The sequence below is a fragment of the Ahaetulla prasina genome, chromosome 2, assembly GCF_028640845.1.
Source record: "Ahaetulla prasina isolate Xishuangbanna chromosome 2, ASM2864084v1, whole genome shotgun sequence".
NCBI lineage: Eukaryota > Metazoa > Chordata > Lepidosauria > Squamata > Colubridae > Ahaetulla > Ahaetulla prasina.
Window position 1 is genome coordinate 215,984,450 of NC_080540.1, and position 25,450 is coordinate 216,009,899.

General features: G+C 39.5%; 1 non-coding gene across 1 annotated transcript; it reads right to left on the minus strand.

Annotated features, from left to right (window-relative positions):
• Positions 1 to 16,297: 16,297 nt before the first annotated feature.
• Positions 16,298 to 16,416, minus strand: LOC131193743 (5S ribosomal RNA). The gene has a single exon (XR_009154001.1). It is a non-coding gene; the product is annotated as a 5S ribosomal RNA (ribosomal RNA).
• Between the last annotated feature and the right edge of the window lie 9,034 nt (positions 16,417 to 25,450).

Consider the following 25,450-nt stretch of genomic DNA (forward strand, 5'->3'; position numbering starts at 1 on the left):
CAAAGTAAAAGCAGTGTTGGATTGGCAACCGCCACGCACACGTAAGCAACTTCAAAGTTTCTTGGGATTCGCAAAATTTTACATAAATTCATTCCTTCTTTCGCAGAAGTAGCTCTACCATTAACGGAATTACTAAAAACTGGACCATTACCCACAAAACCCAAACCTAACCAACCCCTACCTTGGACAATGGACTGCCAACGTTCCTTTGAACACCTGAAACGCCTCTTCTCGATGGAACCGATTCTTCAACACCCGGATCCAAATAAACCTTTTGTGGTCCAAGCTGATGCAAGTGATGTAGCAATAGCCACTGTCTTATTACAACGGAATACCGAGAACAACCTTATGCTCTGCGTGTATGTGTCTAAAAAATTGACGGACACTGAACGCAGATGGGCAGTTTGGGAAAAGGAAGCCTTTGTGGTACGTTGGGCACTCCTCTCCTGGAGGCACTTCCTTGAAGGGGCGAAAGAACCATTCGAGGTGTGGACTGACCACAAAAACCTCGAATACTTAAAAAAAAACCGAAAGCTTTCTCCCAAACAAGTTCGATGGGCTCAGTTTTTCAAGCGCTTCCATTTCACCCTCAAATACATCCCAGGCGACCAAAATCTACTGGCTGACGCTCTATCTAGGAAACCACAATTCGACAGCCAACGTGAACAGGTGATACATGCGATGATCCCCGATAGCGAACCAGCAAGCCAAGCACTTACTCGACCGCGATCACACCGCACGACTAACATCCCACCAAACAAACTGCTAATGGACTTAAAATCAGCACTCACTGATGATGCTTGGTTTAAGGAAAACTCGCCACACCTCACCTTAAGGGATGGGATACCCTGAAGGGCACAAAATTTATGTACCCGTCACTGCTATTGTCAATACTACAGAGAAGCCACGACTCGCCTAGGAGGTCACTTTGGATTTAAAACTCTCCACTTGGCCAGAAGACAATTCTGGTGGCAAAAATGAAATCAGATGTTGAAGACTATGCAGGAGCTGTGCTACCTGCGCCACCATGAAGTCCAGACCAGGAAACCCCTGACTCCTACAACCCGTAGCCGAACCCACCAGACCCTGGGAAGAGATTGCCATGGATTTTATTGTTGAACTCCCACCTAGTGGAGGAAATACAGTGATATGGACCGTAGTGGACTTATTCACTAAACAGGCCCATTTCACTGCGTGCAGCGGATTGCCATCGGCTAGAAAATTAGCAAAGCTCTTCCTCAAACACATCTACAGACTGCATGGAGTTCCTAAAAGGATAATATCCGACAGGGGTGTTCAATTCACAGCCAAGTTCTGGAGAGAATTCCCACGGTCCATTGGGTCGTCTCAAGGACTTAGTTCTGGTTTCCATCCGAAACTAACGGAGCGGCTGAAAACTTAATTCCATGGTGGAACAATACATACGGTGTTATGTAAATTACCAACAAGAAAACTGGTCCGACTTGTTACCATTTGCAGAGGTTGCATATAATAATGCGGTACACAGCAATACAAAACATCCAACCACCCATCCAACCGCCCTGAGTCTTCGGAGAAGGGCGGGATATAAATGTAAACAAACAAACAAACAAACAAACAACCATCTATTCAACCATCTATTGTGCACAACCCCCAACCTACAAACATCCAAAACTAGGTATGCATGCCCCTTACCTCTACAACACCAATTACTACAGATCTCAAATGCAAATTGATAAATGCAAGAAGCATTGTTAACAAATTACCTGAATTTATCCTCTTGTTAAACAGTGGTACGTTAGATATTATTTTTGTTTGTGAAACATGGCTGAACTCATCCCTTCCTGACTCCATTATCTCAAACAAAGAATATCAAGTTTATCGATCAGATCGTGAAAACCGAAGAGGTGGTGGAGTGGCTATCTTTTACAAAAAGTCACTGAATCTAAAAAATATCCAAGTTGCACAAAAACTTTCTCTTCCTGAAACTATTGTATGCGACCTATCCCTTAACACTACTCTTCGATTCTTACTATGCTACAGAGCCCCTGACTATGACATTACCCATACAAATATGCTAACCTCACTGCTAACATGGGCTACCTCTTGCCCATATCCTTTCATCTTCCTGGGAGACCTAAATCTACCTCTCATAAACTGGATAACTAATGAATGTACAACTGATCCAATTCATACTACACTATACAACACTATTACAAACCTAGGTCTTGAACAACTTGTAACTAATAATACAAGACTCAACAACTGCCTTGATCTCATCTTCTGCAAGAACTCCAACTCAATTTATGGATTACAAATTAAAGAACCTTTTTCCAACAGTGACCACTGCATGATTGATTTTCATCTCAATATACGTCCATACTTAAATCATAATAACAATAGTATTCCCAGCTACAACTTCAAAAAAGCCAACTACGATCTTATAAACAACGATCTTTCATTTCTGGACTGGCAAAATCTGTTTGCAGCCTGCACAACTGCTGAAGACTACTATAGAGTTTTCCTACTTGAAATCAATAGAGTCATTAAACTATATGTACCACAAATGACCATCATGATCAGGAAAAGCAAACTACCCATATCAATAAAAAAGCTTCAATCAAAAAAAAATCCCTCTGGAAAAGAAACACAAAAGGCTGTGTAGCAAATTTCAAAATCCGCTACAAAAATATATGCAACCAAATAAAAACTGAATGCACAAATTATCACACCAAGCAAGAAGAGAACCTTTTGCACACAAATTCCAATCGTGCCTTTTATAATTTTGTGAACAATAAACTTAAAGACTCAAGATCCATCCCACCACTAAAAGATTCTAACAACAAAGAATACAATGATTAAACAGTTAAAGCTAACCTCTTCTACAGTTTTTTTGGCTCAGTTTTTGTTAACAGCAATAACACATATCCGACATTCCATAAACGCACTAGCATTGAATATGATGACTTAACCCATATAGATTAACAGAAGAAAACGTTGAAAAAGCTCTTCATAACTTGAAACCATCGCTATCTATTGGACCTGATGGACTATGCGCATACTTCTTAAAAAAACTTTCCACTAATATAGCAGAACCCCTAAGCATAATCTTTGACAAAGCTTTCACAACCAGTTCCCTTCCCAAACTTTGGTCACTAGCCACAGTCATCCCTATATTCAAAAAAGGAGATCCCAGCTTAGTCGAAAATTACAGACCGATCTCTCTGTGCTGCGTCAACTGCAAAGTCATGGAATCAATCATCAACCAATCCATTACCTCACACTTAGAAACTAACAACCTATTCTCCAATAAACAATTTGGTTTCAGGAAAAAATTATCATGCAACTTACAACTTCTTCACTGTAAAAACATATGGACTACAAATCTCGATCAAGGCAAAACAATAGATGCAATCTACATAGACTTCTACAAAGCTTTTGACTCAGTAGTACACAATAAACTTCTCCTAAAACTAAAATCCTATGGCATTTCAGGACCCCTTCACAAATGGATATCTGCATTTCTGTCCAACAGACAACAAGTGGTCAAAATTGGCAATGCTCTATCAAATCCAGTTCCTGTCAAGAGTGGCATTCCTCAAGGCAGCGTCCTTGGACCAACACTCTTCATACTATACATTAATGATCTTTGTGACCATATCGCAAGTAATTGTGTTCTCTTTGCTGATGATGTCGAACTATTTAACACCACAGACAATGCATCTATCATCCAAAAAGACCTTGATCATCTAACCACTTGGTCTAAAACTTGGCATCCAGATCTCAACCAGCAAATGCTCAGTCTTACATATTGGAAAAAAGAACCCAAACACTAAGTACATACTTGATGGACATTACCTTACAGATGACTCCCACCCCGTTAAAGACCTTGGAGTTTTCATGTCAAATGATCTAAGTGTCAAAGCCCACATACAAAGCCCACATACATAGCAAAAAAGGCCCTAAGAGTTGTAAACCTAATCCTGCGTAGCTTCTTTTCCAAAACCACTACACTACTAACCAGAGCATATAAAACATTTGCTAGACCAATTCTAGAATACAGCTCGCCTGTTTGGAACCCTCACCACATCTCTGACATCAATACAATTGAGCGAGTCCAGAAATATTTTACAACAAGAGTTCTCCATTCCTCTGAAAACAACAAAATACCTTATCCCACCAGACTTGAAATCCTAGGCTTAGAAAACTTGGAACTCCGTCGCCTTCGACAAGACCTAAGTTTAACTCATAGAATCATCTATTCTAATGTCCTTCCTGTTAAAGACTACTTCAGCTTTAATTGCAACAATACAAGAGCAACCAACAGATTTAAACTTAATATTAACCGCTTTAATCTAGATTGCAGAAAATATGACTTCTGTAACAGAATCATCACTGCTTGGAATACTTTACCTGACTCTGTGGTCTCTTCCCACAATCCCAAAAGCTTCAACCAAAAACTTTCTACTATTGACCTCACCCCATTCCTAAGAGGACCATAAGGGGCATGCATAAGTGCACAAACGTGCCTACCGTTCCTGTCCTATTGTTTTTTTTTTGTTTGTTTTTCTTCTTCCTATATATATATTGATGCTTATACCTCCTAATATTTACTCATATATATGTTTATATACTATATAATCCTTTTTATATGATGTTGTGACAAATAAATAAATAAATAAATAAATAAATAAATAAATAAATAAATAAATAAATAAATAAATAAATAAAAAAGTAGGATACCTGTGATGTGATATAGTACTTGATTTATGACCATAAGGGAGACTGCCTGTTATGGTCATAAGTAGCGATTGTCATAAAGTAGGTCATCCTCTTAACCAACATGCTTTCATGACCTTTTCTTGTGGTGGTTGTTAAGTTAATCTGTGGTTGTTAAGTGAACACTTTGGTCATTAAATGCAAACAGTTTGCTATGGGGCATTTTTTGCTAAAAACTAGAAGTAAAAGCTGGTTTTCAGGAAAAAAAACATGTTGTAAAGCATTGTCATGACCGGGGGAAGGCTGCAATTGCCAAGTGCCTAAAATACAGTCATATGACCATGGTGTGTGTGTGTTTGTATCGACTGTAACTTCAAATCAGCTTGTAAGTCCTTTTAGAGAGGTCTATCTAATGATGCGATTCCAGGTGAACTGGTTGTTAAATTGCTGGCTGGCCGCTCCCCACTCCTTTCAGGAGTCCCCAAGCTCCCCATTTTGGCTCCTAGGTAAGTGCAGGGAGGCCTACTAGGCCCAAAATGGGCACGGGGGGGTGTTCGACACCCCCCATAGCCTGTTTTTGCTCCCAGGAGGCTTCAGGGATGCCTATTAGGCCCAAAACGGAGCACAGGGGGCGGCACCATCACCCCCATGGTCCGATTTTGCTCCCAGGGGAGTGCAGCAGAGGTGGGTTACCAGTTCTGGAGAACCGGTAGCGGAAATTTTGAGTAGTTCAGAGAACTGGTAGTAAAAATTCTGACTGGCCCCAACCCCACCTATTCTCTGCCTCCCGAGTCCCAGCTGATTGGGAGGAAATGGGGATTTTGCAGTATCCTTCCCCTGCCATGCCCACCAAACCACGCCCACAGAACCGATAGTAAAAAAAGTTGAAACCCACCACTGGAGTGTAGGAGGCTGAATGCTGCCTATCATATCCCCTAGCCATGCCTACATGGCTACGCTCACCCAGCCGGTCATTAGGGCAGCGAACCAGTTGTTAAATTATTTGAATCCAACCACTGAGTCTATCATAACTCTGAATAGTCATTACGCAACTGGTCATAAGTCAAGGACTACATGTAGGTAAGATTGCATTTATTTGTTAAACTTATTTCTATTCTTTCAAAAGAACAAGTGGATTTATTGTACTCTTTAAAACAAACAAACAAAAAAACCCACAAAAAAATCCCCAAAATTCTCTTTTTCCCTGATGTTTTCTGGAACAGCCATGTGAAGTCTTGCAGCTTTTCTACAAAGAAGTCTCTATTCTTCAAAGTGCTACTGTAAGCTCATCAGGCTTCTTAAACATAAATAAGATTTAATATAACATTGGTCTTTCTCTTGGTAAAGATCTAGGTTCTTTAAAAATGATTTTTTTAAAAAAAATCAGAGTAAACATTTGCTGGATTAACCACCTGCCTTCAAAACCACTTTGAGATTTTTTTAAAAAACAACAACAACAGATATGTAAATTTTTAAAACAAAGAAATAAATGCATTAATCCAAAAGTATTGTTTTGTCCTGACTCACTTTACCTACCCGCATTCATATAACTGTCATCCAAATATATTCCTGAGCATGTAAGTATATAGAAAAAGCCAGCCTATGACTAGTTGCTCTAACATAATAATCTTTAATCTTCCACTTGGGAAGCATATATTTTATTTATCTTATTAATATTCCAGGAACTCAAGGAACTTAAGTTCTCTCTTCATTTTATCCTCAGGAAAAAATGTCAGCTAGGTTAGATTGTGAGAAAGTGGTTGAAATAAAATTACCCAGTAATCTTCAATGCAGATTGTGGATTTCTACTTGGAACTTCCCAATTTTATTCATCACACCAAGTTGTCTTCTTTCTGACATCGAAATAGTGCGTAGCGTTTTATTATTTATTTATTTATTTATTTATTCATTCATTTATTTTGTCACAACAGTATATATAAGCATTGACATGTAACAACTATATAATATATAAGCATATATATGAGCATAAGAATGTGATAACTATATTAATTAGATATAATGAAAGGGAATAATAGGACAGGAACGGTAGGCACATTTGTGCTCTTATGCACACTCCTTACAGACCTCTTAGGAATGGGGTGAGGTCAATAGTAGACAGTTTTTGGTTAAAGCTTTGGGGATTTTGGGAAGAGACCACAGAGTCAGGTAGTGTATTCCAAGTATTAACAACTCTGTTACAGAAGTCATATTTTCTGCAATCAAGATTGAAGCGGTTAACATTAAACTTAAATCTATTGTGTGCTCGTGTATTGCTGCGATTGAAGCAGAAGTAGTCTTCAACAGGAAGGACATTGTAATAGATGATTCTATGAGTTAAACACAGGTCCTGTCAGAGGAGGCGGAGTTCTAAGTTTTCTAAACCCAGGATTTCAAGTCAGGTGGCATAAGGTATTTTGTTATATTCAATTCTTCTTGTAAAATATTTCTGGACACATTCAATTGTATTGATGTCAGAGATGTGGTGAGGGTTCCAAACAGGCGAGCTGTATTCTAGAATTGGTCTAGCAAATGTTTTATATGCTCTGGTTAGTAGTGTAGTGTTTCTGGCAAAGAAGCTACGCAAGATTAGGTTTACAACTCTTAGAGCCTTTTTTGCTATGTAGCTGCAGTGGGCTTTGGCACTTAGATCATTTGATATGAAAACTCCAAGATCTTTAACAGGGTGGGGGTCATCTGTAAGGTAATGTCCATCAAGCTTGTACTTAGTGTTTAGGTTCTTTTTTCCAATATGTAAGACTGAGCATTTGCTGGTTGAGATTTGGAATTGCCATGTTTTAGACCATTCGGATACAAAGTCAAGGTCTTTTTGAAGGGTAGTTGTATTGTTGGTGCTGTTAAATAGTTTGACATCGTCAGCAAAGAGAACACAATTACTTGTGATACGGTCACAGAAATTTCTTTATATATATGTTTATATACTATATAATGTTTTTGTGTGATGCTTATGTATATTGTTGTGACAAAATAAATAAATAAATAAATAATATGAAGAGCGTTGGTCCAAGAACGCTGCCTTGGGGAACGCCATCTTGACAGGAACAGGATTTGATAGAGCATTGCCAATTTTGATGACTTGTTGTCTATTTGACAGGAAAACAGTTATCCAATTGTGGAGGGGTCCCGAAATGCTGTAGGATTTTAGTTTTAGAAGAAGTTTCTCATGTACTACTTTTGTAGCTGACAAAACTGTATACAAAGGCCCGCTTGTCAGGTTTTCAAACAAATGAGATCTTTGGCGTTTTTGATGCAATATGTGTGTATTGCAATCAGGATGTGTGTGTGTGTGTGTGTGTGTGTGTGTGTGAGAGAGAGAGAGAGAGAGAGCGCTGAATAGTGAAAACAATGGGCCACATAATTCATTGTTATTTAACCTACTAAAAGACACTATAATATTTTAAAAAGGAATCTTTCCCAATCCCACATGGAGATAGAGCATTGCACTTGATGTCTTCTTCATGGACAGCATGTTAAACTGCTATTTTAGCTACATTCAAATAAATGGAAAGTGAACATGAAAATTAAGTGCTGCTTAATTCTCTTGAAATCAGTGAGATATTGCATATTACATACAACTGATTTTGAAGGGAATATTTACTTAACAGCAACCAATAGCCTTATTTAAGAATAACGTTTATTATCTTCCAAGGTCACTAATCCTGACCTATACTTCCATTTCCAATAAAGACCCAAAACTTTTGTCGGTATATATAAACAATAATAACAATGTTGCATATATAAACAATAAAAATGTTTGTGTGTAGAGAGAAGGAGAAATTTCCTAACAGCGAGAACAATTATCCAGTGGACTGGCTTGCCTTCAGAGGTTGTGGGTGCTCCATCGTGGAGGCTTTTAAGAAGAGAGTGGACAGCTACTTGTCTTGAATGGTATAGGATCTCCTGTTTGAGCAAGGGTTAGACTAGAAGACCTCCAAGGTCCCTTCCAATTGTTATTCTGTTATATGCATGCAATCCATATAGATTCAGACCGAGTGAAATGCATAGCCCTGGGAATGTATTACTATTTAATATACATTAAATCATAGATGGTGCTAGTTTAATCTATGAATTAGTTTTGCCTTTTTTTCCTAAACCCAGAATGGGTAATAAGTCTGTGTCTTACTGGATCAGATCGAAGATATATCTAGTACAGAATTCTGTTTCAAGAAAATGTCTAGCCATAATATCCATTTTACCTTCTAGCCATGCTCTGTTTGATTCTAACAATCAGAAATACCTTGTCTAATAACAGAAGTTCGGTTTGACTTGTCAATGTTAATATCCACAGATAAGAAGTGTGGGATTACATTAGTAGCATACAAAGTGCTATATTAAAGGATTATTTCTGTCATAACACTTCGCTGAAAAAAGAAGAAGATCTGACTGTGAGAATATTTGCCTTTTATTTCAGTTTAATGACAGCCTTAATTGTAACTGATGTTTTACTATCCTGGGGTGGCAGGGATTTTTCAGAGTTAGAATGTAAGTTTTCCTTGCACTTTTGACTCTTACAAAGTTAGACACATCCATGCAGTTTCCTTAGCCAGATACAAAAATGGTTTGTCACTGTTTTCTGGATTGTTTTAATATTTTTCCTCATTCTAGTCTACAGCTACCTATTTTCCAAACCCAATCCTGCTTAGATTTCTAGGTTCAGCTGAGTTGGCTGAATGATGTTATTTACACGGTCATAGCTCCATGCATAAACAATATTAAGGTGCCAGAGTAATTTTTAAAATGCCTCTTAAAAAGAAGAGTGATCTACTTTTATGAAAAAAAAATAAGTTAAAAAAAATTAAGTTAAAAAAAAAGAGAGAAGTTAGAGTAGTCAAGAATAAACTGCATTTATCAAGTCTGTACTTAGAACAAATTTAAAAGAAGGTTATAGAAGGGTTTCTATAACCCACCCACCCTCAAGAAGTCTTTGGTTATAGGTTTGTCACTTGTATTGATTTTCCCCATCAGGGCATTAAACATGATAAAGTGGTAAGTTGGCTGACATGCTTGAAGTCTTGAAAATCTTGTCGTGCAAGATTCCTGTCAAAAAAAATAACTTGGGTGGTTGTTTGTTTTCAGATTGTAACAGGTTCATCAATTCATAATTAAGTCCCTGTCACAATAACATTCGTGCCTAATTTCTGGCTCTCACTGTGAATTCTCTTGATTTGGGACCGAACTCATGCAGGCGTATTCCAGTGTGATGACAATAGCTATCACAGAGCCATACGAATCATGACTCTAACCTATCTGGAGGTTGATGTCCTTGGACCGTGAAGTGTTCGACCTCCTTAGGCACCAACAGAGCCAAGTTGGAGAAATCAGAATGAGCTACTTCTGCTTTCCAGCTGTCAACAGTAATGATTTCCCTGACAAAATGTTTGGCACCATCCACCCATAAATCTTCATCCACGTTTTATGACAAAGTCATCCCAAATCACAACTGTTTAGCTATTCTGTTCCCAAATTAGATTGAAATAATTGTACTTTTGCTCAGGTACATCAGCAGGAAACATGTACATCAGCCAACTTAAGATCTGGCCTTCATAACTTTTTTTTTTTAAGTTTCTAGAACTTGCTCCTGAACTTGCTTTAATTTTCAAATTTTTTTAAGATGTTTAAAATTGAAAATGCAATGAAACTATAATGTAAACCCTAGAAAAGACTTAACACTATCTGATTATCTGTCGAACTTCCCCTACCATCACCAAATTGTGAAAGTAAACATACCAATACAAATAATCAGACCCAATGTATCCTAATTACTGCCCCATTTATTTGCATCACAATGTCTTAGGACAACGGTCCCCAACCTTTGTGCTGGGGGGTGAGAGGGGATCTGGGCCGTGCGAGCCCTTGCACAAGGCTGGCAGATGCATTCATGCACAAAGCCTATGCATGAGTGGTGGGCTGCTTATGCAAGTTGAGCACATGCATGTGCACTCCAGCCAGCCACTCATGTGTCCCAATTCCAAATAGGTCACAGCCCGGTAGTGGGCTGCAGCCTATGAATTGGGGACCCCTGTCCTAGGAAGTTCTTACTCAGGATGAAAAAAAAATGTGTTTGGGTTTGATAGTAGAACCTCTTCCTCCTCTCCTGCCCCATGCAGCATCTTATTCTAATCTGCGCCAATTATATTCCTTTCATTTTAAATTTTTATAGTGTGTAATTTTAATTGCTAAAAGATAGTTTGGGTGTTACATAAATAGAAAAGTGTGATACTATTTTAATAAATACAAATCTAAAATAGGCAAGGATATGGTAGGAAAGCACTTATTCAGTCTAGATGAGTACAAACCACCACAACTAGATGAATTATGTCCCAGGTTTTGAAGGGGCATGCAGACATGATATCAGATCCACTGAACCAAACTTTCAGAGATCCTGGAGCATGGGGGAACTATCAGAAGACTGGAAAAGAGCTGATGTGGTTCCAATCTTCAAAAAAAAAGTCAAAGAGTTAAATTAGTGGATCAGGGAAAAGCTGTGGATATTATTTATTTAGACTTCAATAAGACGTTTGATAAAGTAGACCTCAATTTACTTCTTAGTAAGATAAAACAATATGGGATAGATAGTACCACCCCCAGATGGAGTCGCAATTTGCTGGCCAACTCAATGTATAGTCCCTAATGGAATTACATCTACATGAGGGAAGCATGCAGTGAGGGACCCCAAGGTCTTAGGCCCAGTACTCTTTCACATTTTCATAAATTATTAGATGAGGGGCTAGAAGGGAAACTCATTAAATTTGCAGATGACAACAAGCTAGGGGAATAGCTAACATTTTGGAAGATAAACTCAAGATTCAGAAGGATCTTGACAGACCTGAACATGGGCCCTATCCAACAAAATGCAATTCAGTCAGTGGTGGGATTCAAATTTTTTACTACCGCTTCTGTGGGTTTGGTGGTGTGACATGGTTTAGTGGGCGTGGCTTGGTGGGCATGGCAGGGGAAGGATACTGCAAAATCTCCATTTCCTCCTGATCAGCTGGGCCTCGGGAGGCAGAGAATAGATGGGGGTGGGGCCAGTCAAAGGTGGTATTTACCAGTTTTCTGAACTATTCAAAATTTATACTACCGGTTCTCCAGAACTGGTCAGAACCTGCTGAAACCTCAGTGGTGAGAAAAGTAAAATCCTACACTTACTGTATTCAAGAAAGAATCAAATACACAGCTATAGAATAGATCAGTGATTAACCTTTTTGGTGTTGAGTGCTCCAGTCCCCAAAATACAATGCAAGTGCCCCCCGCACATGCATCCTGGCCCTGCGCATGCACATGTGTTCCCCGCACATGCGCCCCTTGGCGCATGCACCACCACCCCCGGCCGTTTTGGCTCCCAGGTTGGTTCTTCTGCATTTCTGCATCCCGTGCCTTCCCCGATCTCCTCAGTTTCTCCCTCCAGAGCACCCTAGCTTTCTCCTGCATTTCTGCTGCTGAGGGTGGAACCTGTGGAGTTCGGGGAAGGCACGGGCGGCAAAACTGCAGGAGAAAGCTTGCGCGCCCTGGGGGGGGAGACACTGTAGCAATCGGGGAAGGCGTCACACATGTGGAGCAGAGACCTGAAGACCAGTTGGCCAGCGGGAGAAACACGTGCATGCGCGGTGGAGCTGGGCTGGTTGATGGCTGGCGTGCCTGGAGAGAGGGCTGTTTGTGCCACCTGTGGCATGCGTGCCATAGGTTCGCCATCACAGGAATAGATGGTACTTGGCTCAACAGTAGTAACCGTGGGAAGGATCTAGGTATCCTAGAAGATGACCCTCTTAACCTCTAATATGAGCCAGAAGTGTGCTGCAGCTGCCAAAAAAGCCATTGCAGACCTAGATTGCATCAACAAATATAGAAGTATCAAGATCAAGTGAAGTGACAGAGTTGCTTTATACCAGGGGTCTCCAACCTTGGCAACTTTAAGACTTGTGGACTTCAAACCCCAGAATACCTCAGCCAGCAAAGCTGGCTGAGGAATTCTGGGAGTTGAAGTCCACAAGTCTTAAAGTTGCCAAGGTTGGAGACCCCTGCTTTATACTACAGTGGTGAGACCACACTTGGAATACCATCTGGTCACCATGATACCAACAAGATTCTGAGATCCTAGAGAGAGTGCAGAGAAGAGCAACAAATATGACAAGGGGTCTGGAGGCTAAGCTGTGTGATAAATGGTTGAGAGAACTAGGTATACCTAGCCTAATGATGAGGAAGACTAGGTTTCACAAGATAGGAGTCTTCTAGTACTTGAGAGGCTCTCACAGGGAACAGAAGGTTGACTTATTCTCCAAAGCACCTGAGGGAAGGGCTTAAGGGGTGGAAGATCATCAACGAGAGATCCAACCTAGAACTAAGGAGAAATTTCCCGACAGTAAGAACTGGAACAATTTGCCTCCAGAAATTGTGGGTACTCCATAATTGGAGGTTTGTCTGGAATGGTATAAGCTTGAGCAGGGAGTTGGATTAGAAACCTACAAGGTTCCTTCCAAACTTGTTACTTTATACTCTATGTTCTAAAAGCACTATAGATATAGAGCCTCCATCACAATCTAAAATAGATTGTAGTCCATAGGATTCCAACAGGATTCCTACATACATTTTTCCAATTGGTTGCCCTTTTGGCTAATCGGTACTGCATTCATTCCCCTGAATTCCCATAATGCATGGCAACTCCCAAGATGAGTTGAGAATTCTGGGAATTGCAGTCCTGAAAACAACTGGAGTGCGTAAGTTTAAGGAAGGCTGATATATAGGCCTGCAAAGATTGCTTTCCACTCGAGCTTTATGACTTTTCATCTCTGATGAATAGGCTTTGACGATAATAAGATTACAAGGAATCCTTCCCCCACCCCTCTCCATTTTTCATACAAGGGTAGTATATATTTCCTGCTTGTATCAAAGCTCTGTATCCATCAGCCATACTTTGCCTTATACTGATTCAATCAAGAAACATTTTAGTTAATTGCAAACCAATGTAATTTTACATCCGATTTTCCCCACCCAAGCAATTGCAGCAATGAATTATAAGGAAGACATATGCATGTAAAGATTATGCATTTCATCAAAAAGATGGCAAATCCTCTGGAACAAGGCAGCCCAAATAGATCATCTGGTTTAACAGAAATGGCATATGATGAAGCAACCTATGTGACTGGAGAGCTAGAACTGTATCCATCTGCTTTTTGTACCAAGTAACATAGCCCTCACAAAGGCCCAAAGAATTATTTCCAGTTTCCAGGCTAATAAATACCGTATATACTTGAGTATAAGCCGAGTTTTTCAGCACGTTTTTTGTGCTGAAAAACGTCCCCTCGGCTTATACTCGAGTATATACGGCTTATACTCGAGTTTTTTTTTTTCTTCTTTTTTTCACATTATACCGGATGGTGCAAACTTGGCGGGCTTTTGCATTAGCGCGGGGAAGCCCTGCCGGTGCAGTGAGAGGCGGGCGGGAGCCGCCAGCCTTCTCGGCTGAGGAGGAGGCTTTCCTGACCGGTAGCTGCCTCATTTCCTCCTCGGCATACTGAGTCCCCAGTTTACCCCAGTTTTTTGGGGTAAAATTGGGGACCTCGGCTTATACTCGGATCGGCTTATATTCGAGTATATACGGTATACAGCTCAATTCATTTCTACAACCAATTGCTTGAACCAACTGATATCTTTAAAGCAAAGCCTGGTCTCTGCAGAGTCAGGACAAACACTGGGCTTGTCTTGATCTATCTTTGAATTTAATTTTTATTAAAATGCACAATGTAATTATTCTCCAGTCCTCTATTTGATCATTTCCCTTTACATCACATTAGAAGTTATCATTCAACACAATGTTTGAAGGTTTCCAGAATTCAAGCTATAATTGGAATTATTAAGGTCAGTCATACAGTCAGCCAGTTGCTAAGACTGGTTTTGGAATTTTTATCTGTCTAGTGAGTCCTTCCCAAGAATCTGGAATAGGCAAATGTCATTGTTTAATAATATTAAAGGTATCATTGCCGGATGTAAGCTGTTCCAAGCAAAGCTGCCTTTTGCAATTGACTGATAGTGGTTTTGTCAATGCAGATGGTGTTCAAATGGTGCTCCAGATGATTTGAGGTTGCACCCAAGGCATTGATTACTATTGCTCCTCTTCTTGTTGGAACCAAAGATCATTCTTTGGTTTCAATCTTTGTATATTTGCGACAGATATACAATATTTCTTCCAGTAGTTCTGCAGTTACTCAGCCAACAATCTTGAGCCATGTAGCCCCTTTGTCACCAGATGTCCAGGCACTTCAACACCTAAAGTAGTTTTTGTTGACCTGGACAATGGTTGATTCAGAATGGTTTCTCTCAATTATGCCTTATCATCAGTGGTGGTCTGCCTCTAGTTTGGACCCGTTCAGGCGAACCAGTGAGTGGGTCTGCCCACCCACCAGGGGGCAATCCCGTCCTATATTGCTGTGTTTTTGATGCCATACGCATCTGTGGAAGGCGCATGTGAGCGAATTGCCGTATTTTGTGACACGCGCGCTCACATTTCCGATGCTGGGAGAACCAGTTGTTACAGTACGTGACACCCACCTTTGCTTCTCATTTTATTATATATTTATAATAATACACCATTACTTCTCATTTTAGGAGACAGGCACTCTTAGTCTGGCTCCTCCAATGAGATCTGTCCAGTATGGTTGAACCTCTGGCATACCATTCATCTTCCTCCTAGCACACAACCCCCACCCACTCCCCAACTTCTTCAAGGTAGTGCCTCATTTGGGGTGTGTCTGGATTATATCACATGGACCTCAAGTTGTAAACATCTGTTTTACTTCTTTGGGGAACACAAGATCATTCACATCCAAGAAATCTTGTTGCTTCCCTTCTATCTCTCAAGTCCACAATGCTGTGAAAAAAGAAGATTGAAGACTGTTCATCTTTCACCTTTTGAGCTCAGGCCAGTATTTTATGAGGGATGAGAAAGAGACAGAAGGAAATGGAGGAGGAGGATTATTATGTGCCATAGATTTTTTTAGATAAAGATTTCTCCCTAATCTGATCTTTCAGTTCTTCCAAAGCTCTTCATTGCTACTGTAGTTGAGTCCATCTACCTTGATGTTGTCACCAACTTCTCTTTCCCTCCAAATTTCCTATTATTGCAGCTTTCTCTAATTTGACCAAAGTAGGATAAATTAAGCCTGGTCATCTGTGCCTCAAATGAGGACTCTGAATTGATTTGTTTGATGATCTATTGGTTTTCTTGACTATCCATGGTATCTTCAATAATTTTCTCCAACAGAAGGAAATGAAAGGATGTCTATATGTGACCACACTGATCTATACTGGTGGTGTAAAAGCTGTGGTGGCGCAGTGGTTAGAGTGCAGTATTGCAGGCTAACTCACTGCTCACTGCCAGCAGTTCAATTCTGATCAGTTTTAAGTTGATTCAGCCTTTCATCCTTCTGAGGTTGGTTGGTAAAATGAGGACCCAGATTGTTGGGGACAATATTTTATTTATTTATTTATTTATTTTGTCACAACATTATATATAAACACATATAATGGAAGAAAACAATAGTACAGGAACGGTAGGCACTTTTGTGCACTTATGCACACCCCTTAAAAAATACAGCACCCGGTATTCCCAGGCAGTCTCCCTTCCAAGTACTAACCAGACCTGACCCTGCTTAGTTTCTGAGATCAGACGGGATCAGGCACTTTCAGGGTAGTATGGCCGTATGGTAGTATGCTGACTTTGAGCAGGTTATATGATAATCCATTTTGAGAGGGCTATAAAGCACTATGAAGCAGGTATATATGTCTAAGTGTTATTGCTATTCTAAGAATGATTAAGGAGTGTATACAATTACATGGATGGATGCGTATGTGATTATTTGATTAAAAATAGATAATTTATTTATTACAGACATTTGCATACTACTCATTGTTGCACACCACCCTAAAAAAACCTTTACGCTTCATACAAAAAAACTTCATACATTGAAACACAATCACTGCAACCATCAACTTATTAACATTAAAAATCCATAAATCCATACAATTCCATTAAAAATGTATAAGCCAGTGGTGGGATTCAATTTTTTTTCTTACTACCGCTTCTGTGGGTGTGGTTTGGTGGATGTGGCATGGCATGGCTTGGTGGGCATGGCTTGGTGGGCATGGCAGGGGAAGGATACTGCAAAATCCCCATTTCCTCCTGATCAGCTGGGACTCAGGAGGCAGAGAATAGATGAGGGCGGGGCCAGTCAGAGGTGGTATTTACCGGTTCTCCAAATACTCAAAATTTCTGCTACCGGTTCTCCAGAATTGGTCAGAACCTGCTGAATACCACCTCTAATATAAGCTAAAGAAACAAAAACACCAAAAGGAAAAAAAGCAGCCAATACTTCTTGGCCATTATGATCTAACAGTGATGAAACCAGAGCAAAATATGCTAGCGACTATTTTGCCCCTTTGCCAACATATGGCTCCCAAGGGTTTACAATCTAAAAAAACAAAATAGGAAAAGTTTCCCATTTCTGCTTTAAGACCTTGTATCAATAGAAAGTGATTTGCGGTTTGTGAACGTTATCCAGGTTTAACCAGTCAAATGATGAAGTGATTACCTTTCTTCACATATAGTGAGTGACCTGCTAGGACATGGACACTTCATTGTGCTGATGGCTTATTGAGCCTGTAAAAACTAATCCTTAGATTTGTCAATCCATGGTTTCTATTGAAGGGCTGACTTAATGTAGAAAGAAGTTTAGTCTAAAGTTTGTTTAAATTATTAAAGTAATCCATTCGGAAACAGTCCTTGTGTATTTAAGGTTTAAGCTAGGGCTGGCGGTAGGTAAACTAAACAGAAGATCATTTCAATTGCACCAGTCCTGATTAATGAAGAGTACTAATTGGTGTTGATCAAATGGCCTGCTTTTTAACCAAGGCTAATTAATGTGGCAGTCAACATTAATACTGATGTTAACTTTCAAGGTCATACAGACATGTTGTTTTTTTTTTTTAAAGGTTAATGACTGTTACCCATTTATAATAGTTTAGAAATTTGATTGCTTGAAAATAATCTTCAGGCTAGAAGGTAGACTGTGTAGAATATCTATTCTATAATATTCCCTAGATCTGAACCACTTGGAAACAAAACGAAAACTTTCAGTACAAAGTAACCGTTGAGGTTTATATTGGCAGACTTTCCATGCCTTGATTTACAACTGGGTTTAGCTTCAAACCTCTTTGCCCTTCAGATGCAAATTATACTCAAATCCAATACTGATTTTCTCTTTGCCTCATCCTTAGTATTTCTGGAAAAAATTTCATCTTCCCTCCCAGAAAATAAATACAACCCCTTCTTATGCATTCTTTTACCTTCTAGGAATTAAAATAAGAACAATAGTTACATTTTTATGGAACACCATGAGTTTCACTATACACTGCTAGCTTTCTTTCAGTCCGTCGCTATTTCACTACTAATTCTTTTAGATGTGCTGCAGCACTGGTGTCATGAATTCCTATCTATCTATCTATCTATCTATCTATCTATCTATCTATCTATCTATCTATCTATCTATCTATCTATCTATCTATCTATCTATCTATCTATCTATCTATCTAGATTTTCAAGGTATATCAGAGTGTCCAATCTCAGCAACTTTAAGACTTATAGACTTTCACTCTTAGAATTTGCCAGTCAGCAATCTGCTGGAGTGGGTTGGTGGTTTTGGATTTTTATTTGTTTATTAATTTTATTGCTCACATAATTCTGATCAGTGATTACACTGTGTATACACCCACACCCACATATTTGCTAAGCCATCATTATGGGAATGATGGGCCTCTGGGTTTTTTGTTTTTTGTTTTTGTTTTAGATTTATATCCCGCCCTTCTCCGAAGACTCAGGGCGGCTTACAGTGTGTAAGGCAATAGTCTCATTCTATTTGTATATTTACAAAGTCAACTTATTGCCCCCCCAACAATCTGGGTCCTCATTTTACCTACCTTATAAAGGATGGAAGGCTGAGTCAACCTTGGACCTGGTGGGACTAGAACCTGCAGTAATTGCAGGCAGCTGGTTTTAATAACAGGCTTCTTACAGCCTTGAGCCACCACGGCCCTTCCCACCACGGGTGGGAACAAGCAGATCACAAAACACGGATCACAATATCATGTCTTTTTTGCAGTTAGGTCATGCCATTACTAGCAAGCAAATAAAGGATCGAGTTTGCATCACAGCTTCATAACACCCGTTTTTGTCATTGTGATAAAATTTCAGTTTGCTGTGGATATCTTGAAAGCAACAATTTTTGAACAATTTATAACGGTCTGATTCAGAAATAATGGAAAGGCATAAACCAAGGTTAAGATACTACAGTATCTAAAACTAAAAACAAATACATTGTAGCTTAGTACAATTTTTGTGCTTAGTTGCTGTTTTTATAATTATCAACAACTCTGCAAGCCTTTGTGACTGAACAGCAAAAGAAGAAACGTTTGAAATTAAAACATTCTATTTCTTCCGCATGGAAGAACTACACATACAGCTAGAACCATTTTAAGTAATGAAAACATTATTTACCGTTGGATTGAAAGTAACCCTGGAGTAATTACTTCAAAGAAATTAGCAATTTAGATTACTGTAATTACATCTTGCTCTTTAATCCAGAACTGCCACAAATCCTACACAGAAAACTGGATGAGAATTATTTTGTAAATTCAACTGAGTGGGCAGAGCTGTTTGTGCCTTCTACCTACCAGTTCAGGGTCTGCCATTCAATATCAGGGTAAAACACTCGTGCCAATGTTTTTAAAACATGAAAAGTTGCTTCCTTCAAAGGAACAAATTTCACCCCTGGCACAGCTCACGATATCGTGTCACTTCCTGATGTAAGAATGCATCGGCCATTTTCTTTGGCGGTTCAAGAGCTGTTATCAATTTATAGCAGCAGCTCTTTTGTTATATGCTTTGTTTGTGAACACTGACAATTGAATTGTTCCTGACTGTTCATCAGAAGAACATGGACGCTAACAGTAGGTTTCCAAACAACCACCTATTCCTAAGTGACCATCTTTTGGGAGATCTGCAGCTTAAAGCCATTCGTTTGTATCAGAGAAGGATTTTGCCTTTTATCTCATTCCCAAGCAGGGTCATTTCATGCCAGCTCTTTTATGACAGCCATTGTACTAGAGTGGAGAACTTTGACATCAGCTAAAATTCATTCTCCGCTTTTAACAATGGCCAATCTTTTTGAAGGAGCCCAACATCAGCTGGGATAAATATATCAGCAGTGTGGTGCCAACTATATTTGAAAAGGTTCCTGCAGGATCAAGCTGGCCTCAGCTTTGCTCAAGGTAAAATTCCTTTTGGTTCTTTTAACAAGATCAGAAGAGGCCGTGTTCATTCATATGGGTCACAACTTGCTGTGTGAGTTCTTCAGACACTCTCCCGTGAAAAAAAACTCAGGGCAGAGGCCTGTGCCACCTCATTTTTGCAAGCTCTTTGAATGATAAAGCTCAGCTCACGCCTGCCTTCAGCAGAAGCACGAAAACGGTCCTCCTGAAGAGTGGAAGGAGATAAATTACACTGCCGCACATCTACATGTGCATGCTTCACTATTAATTATTCAAATGCATGTCTCGCCACTCACCCATTCGCTGTTCAGATGTTTGCTTTCTAGAATGCATCCAGCGGAGCAGCAGGCAAATAATAAATAGAAGGCAACTTAAGTAATACCAATTGTTTCTTCAGAAAATAATCCTCTCTGTTGCTGCTCGTCATCGTCTGCTCAAACTGCAGCACTTAAAATATCATTTATCTCAGTTTAAAGCTCAGTTTAAAAGCTCAGGACTGGCATAATCATATTTCATGACCTCTCAGGCAAATCTAATAAAAAGTTTGGACTTTGATCCACGAATCTGTTAATAACTAGGATCCATCTTACATATATAGTCAGATCAGCCAGGCCCATCCCCCTGTCCTAGAAAAGAGATGCAATGATCAGTTTTCCTGATCAGAAAATGAAAGTGATAAAGCCGCTACTTTTAATCAATCAATCAATCAATCAATCGGTTAATTATTTTTATTTGCCACCCATCTCATGGACAAGCCAACTCTGGGAGGTTTACAAACGGTAAAAAGATTAAATATAAAAAACAATTTAAAAAAATTAAAAGTTTGAACTGGCCAAGTGAAAAAAAAAAGACAAGAAAATTAAATTACAGCTGAGAAATGCATTCACTGGAATCCCTCCCAATGTTAGTATAGGAATTTTTGGCAAATCTCCCCTTCTTTCCAAATTAGCCTCAATAAAACCTGATGATCAGATGTCATTTTGCCTAAATCATTGATGTGATGTATACTGACTCCAGACAAAAAATAATTCCTGCTTTTAAAAGCGTTTTTGAATGAGTGTGGCCCATAATTAAGAACATACAGTACAGTATACATGTACAGTATATTAGATCTGTTTTATTTTGTACTTTGCAGGTCAGATTGTTTGTTTTAAGAGATTTATGTTGGGATCTTTAATGAAATATTCAGGCACAAATTTGTTAATCTATTCAGGGCAGAGGGAATCTGTACTTATTTTTCATAAAGTACAAAATAGGCTCTTGTTTATTCCTTTATTTCATTTCCAAAATGATCTTTTTGTTCTTTTTACAGCTTTTTCAGCATTAGGAGGATGCTACCGAGATTTTCTTGGAATGATCACATCCATTCTGCAAAGTCACAAATTCAGAGTAAAAAGTGAAATGAACTAAATGCCAATCAGTCTTTGAAAAAAACAGCCTTATGCCCTGCAGCTGATGCAAACTTCCAGGGGGGAAAAATATGGGTGCTTTAAGAATGTACAGAAAAAAGCTACATTCATGCCCCATTCATACCCCATGCAAACCACATTTTTTGAACTGGATCAGTGGTGTGTTCCACTTACTTTCGCTACCGGTTCACCACTGTGACTGCGTGCGTGCAGTGCTTCTGTGCATGCGCAGACCATCCGTGATGACATCCGGGTGGGTGGGCAGAGCCTTCATGGAGGCCGCTGCAACCAGTTCACACAAACTGGGGTGAACCAGTAGAAACCCACCAGTGTACTGGATCCAAATCATTGAACAACCTTATTATCCGTTTCTCCACTGAATTAAAATGGGAACTTTCCTTAAGACATATTGATTACAACAGAAGAAGGAGTTATGATCTACAACACATACACAGATCTACTACTGGTATTTTTTAAAGACTTTGAAATAGATTGTACAAATCATAGATAGTGGGTATACAGTGGCTGTAAAGTCTTGATAAGAGTCATAGTTCTTTGCCAGCATTTTCAACTTTGTAGGAAGGTCTTAGGTCACAACATTTCTGGATAGGGCTGCTACTAAAACATAGTGAACCTCTAGCAGTTAGTGTCAATAATACTTGACTCAATGGGACAAGTATAAAGTTGCTTCCCATGAAAGCATCTTCTAACTTCATAGTTAGAAGACCATTCTGGGTGTATCCATTAGTTTTAGCATAATCCAATAAAGGTTGTTTTCCCTTTAGTTCATTAAATGAACAATCCAATCCAGATAGGTCTCCTGAAATTAAGAAATTGTGGATTAAATCCATAATTAAATCATACACCTTAACTTTTAGACTTTGTACAAATGATGCATTCACAAATGTATTATTAATTTATTCATTTTGGTCACTACTGCAAATTGATCAGGCTCTCATCCACAGCCATATAACTAAAATATTCACAGGGAAGAATTAAAATGAAGCCCATACAAATGACATAAAGAATTCACAAGGTATCCCAACAGCAGCCACCGCCTCTATGCAAGTGGCATCATCTTACAGACTCTTCAGCAGTGCTACGTTTTTAATAGCTTCTGTTCCTATAGCCGTGTAAGGATGAATCTGATTGCGACATGGGCAAAGGGATAATTAAAACCATAGTATAATGGGGATGAAATCATCCTTTTCTCTTTTGCATCATTTGAACGTGTATACTTGTATGAAAATAATGCAAACAAAACCACAAACGTAATTGTACATGATTGGATTGATGAGCCGAGGTGGCGCAGTGGTTAGAATGCAGTATTGCAGGCTAACTCTGCTGATTGCCGGCAGTTTGATCCTGACTGACTCAACTGTCTAGCCTTCCGAGGTCGGTAAAACGAGAAACCAGATTGTTAGGGGCAGCATGCTGACTCTGTAAACCGCTTAGAGAGGGCTGTAAGCGGTATGTAAGTCGAAATGCTATGGCTGCTGCTATTCCTGTTCACTTTTGCATATATTCCTTTCATCTTCTCTGTGATTTAACAGTAAATGGAAAAACAAAGACTTTCCTGCTTGTTCAAAAACTCATGCACAGAAGGGGGAAAAAAAAGACCCTCTTACTCAGATCTGAACATTTGCTTCTTGGCACACCAATTAACTCCTTAAAAGAGTAACTCAGTGGGACTAAAAGGGAATGTTAACCTTCGGTTGCTCCAAGAACCATTTGAACTCTTCCTTCAGGCAACAAAGAAATCAAGCCATTCTATCTGTTTCAAATAGATTCATGGCTTTATCCTAATACATCCCGATTCCATTTAAAATGGATTATGGCAGGGTCACCATTTACCCCTGCTGATAAGTCAAGTCTCCCCATTCTCTTTCTCATTAGAGGCACAGCAACTTCATTCTGCGGTGCAGACTTTAAGGTCGATGTTACAGCAAGCGCAGCTTTGTGAGAAGGAGGGTGTTTTGTTCTTGAAAGAGAGAGCACCAAAAATATACAGGTAGTCCTCGACTTACAACAGTTCCTTTAGTGACCGCTCAAAGTTAGTATGGCATGGGAAAAAGTGACTAATTGTTGTGGTCAGCAGCCTACGGAGCTGGCAACAGAGTCAGACAGCAATGAGGCTGAGGTGAGGCCAAGGCCATCAGGAAGTGAGGTGCGGACTCCAGAGCCTCCAGAGACTGATAGTAGTGAGGCAGAGGAACAGGAGGAGCCTGTTCCTAATGCACACATGAGAAGGGCTGACAGAAGGCAAGAGCAACTCAAACAGAGAGGACAGCTCGGCAGTAGGGCCAAGAGATGATTGGCCCCTCCCATAAGGCTTAAAACAAGACAAGCACCGATGTTTCAGCTTGCCAGAAAACAACATTGTAGCTGCGTCTTCTGCTCCATCTGCTGCTTTGCATACGTCTTTGTTTTTGTGGCTTCTGGATGTTTTCCAGGAAAGGCCTTTGGCAGTTTGCCTAATTGGACTAAGGTTTGTTAGATAACTGAGGAATTTGTGTTGGGAGGCATTTATTTTACTTTGAGTTAATCAACGCTGAGAATGAAGTAATTCCCAGCTGTTTGAATAAAGATTGTTTTTCCACTAAGTTGATTACTACCTACTTGGGTCTGGGTCACAACACTAATGACCATTTTTTTCACATGTACAACCATGGCAGCCTCCTCACGGTCACGTGAACAACACTTAAAATTCCTTCAAGATGGAATTTACAAGTCCATCTTCTTTAGAATCCATGGTAAAATTCTATTTATACCTTCTCCTGAAATACATAGAGACAAAGTCATAGGCTTCTGCAGTCACAAAATGTGCAAAGCCTTTTCTTGCCTACTAATCTCCACCACAAGGTCCAAACTATGAAAAGCTGACCTTTCATCATTTTTTTTTAATTCTCCAAGGCACAGAGTAGAGAAATTCTCCAACCAAGAACTTCAAGGTAGTGGTGACAATAGCACCACTATGAAAAAGGCCCTTGGAAAAATTCCCTTAACATTATCTTCCCTGGGGATTTAAGTGATGCAGGAAAAGTCAAGAAGTGTGGGTGGGATAATGCACAACAAAAATGACACATACTTCTTGGCCCCACCAGAACTAACTAGGGAGCAGAACACTCTATACTGTCTTTGGGAATTTCTTTATCTTTCTTGTCTTCTTTGAAAGAAAATGCTAAAGCTAATTTGCTTTCATCGATTTGCATGAGAAATAAAAGGGGGAAATTTCTCTGCCCGGCACTATTATATTTCCATATGTTGTTATCAGGAGTGCTTTTGTAGGAATTTAGTTACAGAACTGTAATAGTGAGGCTCAATCAACTAAGAGATGATGCCTAAAACTGTGGAACAAGCCCAAAAGACTGAAGTATCATTTGAAGAAGCATTCACTCTTTTCGTTCCTGGTAGATCGTAGTAAGTGTATCTGAAATAAGAGACAATTTATTGGCTGCTAGGAGGCTCTTGGGGGCAACGCAGCCTATTTAGTAAGCAATTTAAAGCAACAGTTCCCTCATAATAGTATTGCAATAATACAACAGAGTGCTATTGCTCTAATGATGTATTACTGAAAACATGGTGCCAGGCAGAAGACCATCCAGGGAACTCGTAAAATGTTACTTAACCTTTTGTTAATTTAAAGTCTCTTCAATATTACCCCACTTATTTATTTCTTATGTGCCTGGAGTCAATTACCCAATGGATTGTGAGATTTGCACGCACACCTTCAGCTACGTATTGTAAATTCCAAATAGCGCAGCAGCGATTTAATGTTTAAATCTGCACCTGACAAATGACAAGGGGCAGCTATATCAGCTGAATAGGTGACGGGTAAATGGACTTTGAATGAGATCAAAACAGAATTAACTAGTCCACTGCCCACCTGGGAATCCTAGCTACATACCTACCGATTTGCAGATTTTATTCTCACAAAATCTTGACAAGTTGAGGGGCACTAAATTCTTTGCCAAAAAAAAAACACAAAACAAAACATAAGCAAAACA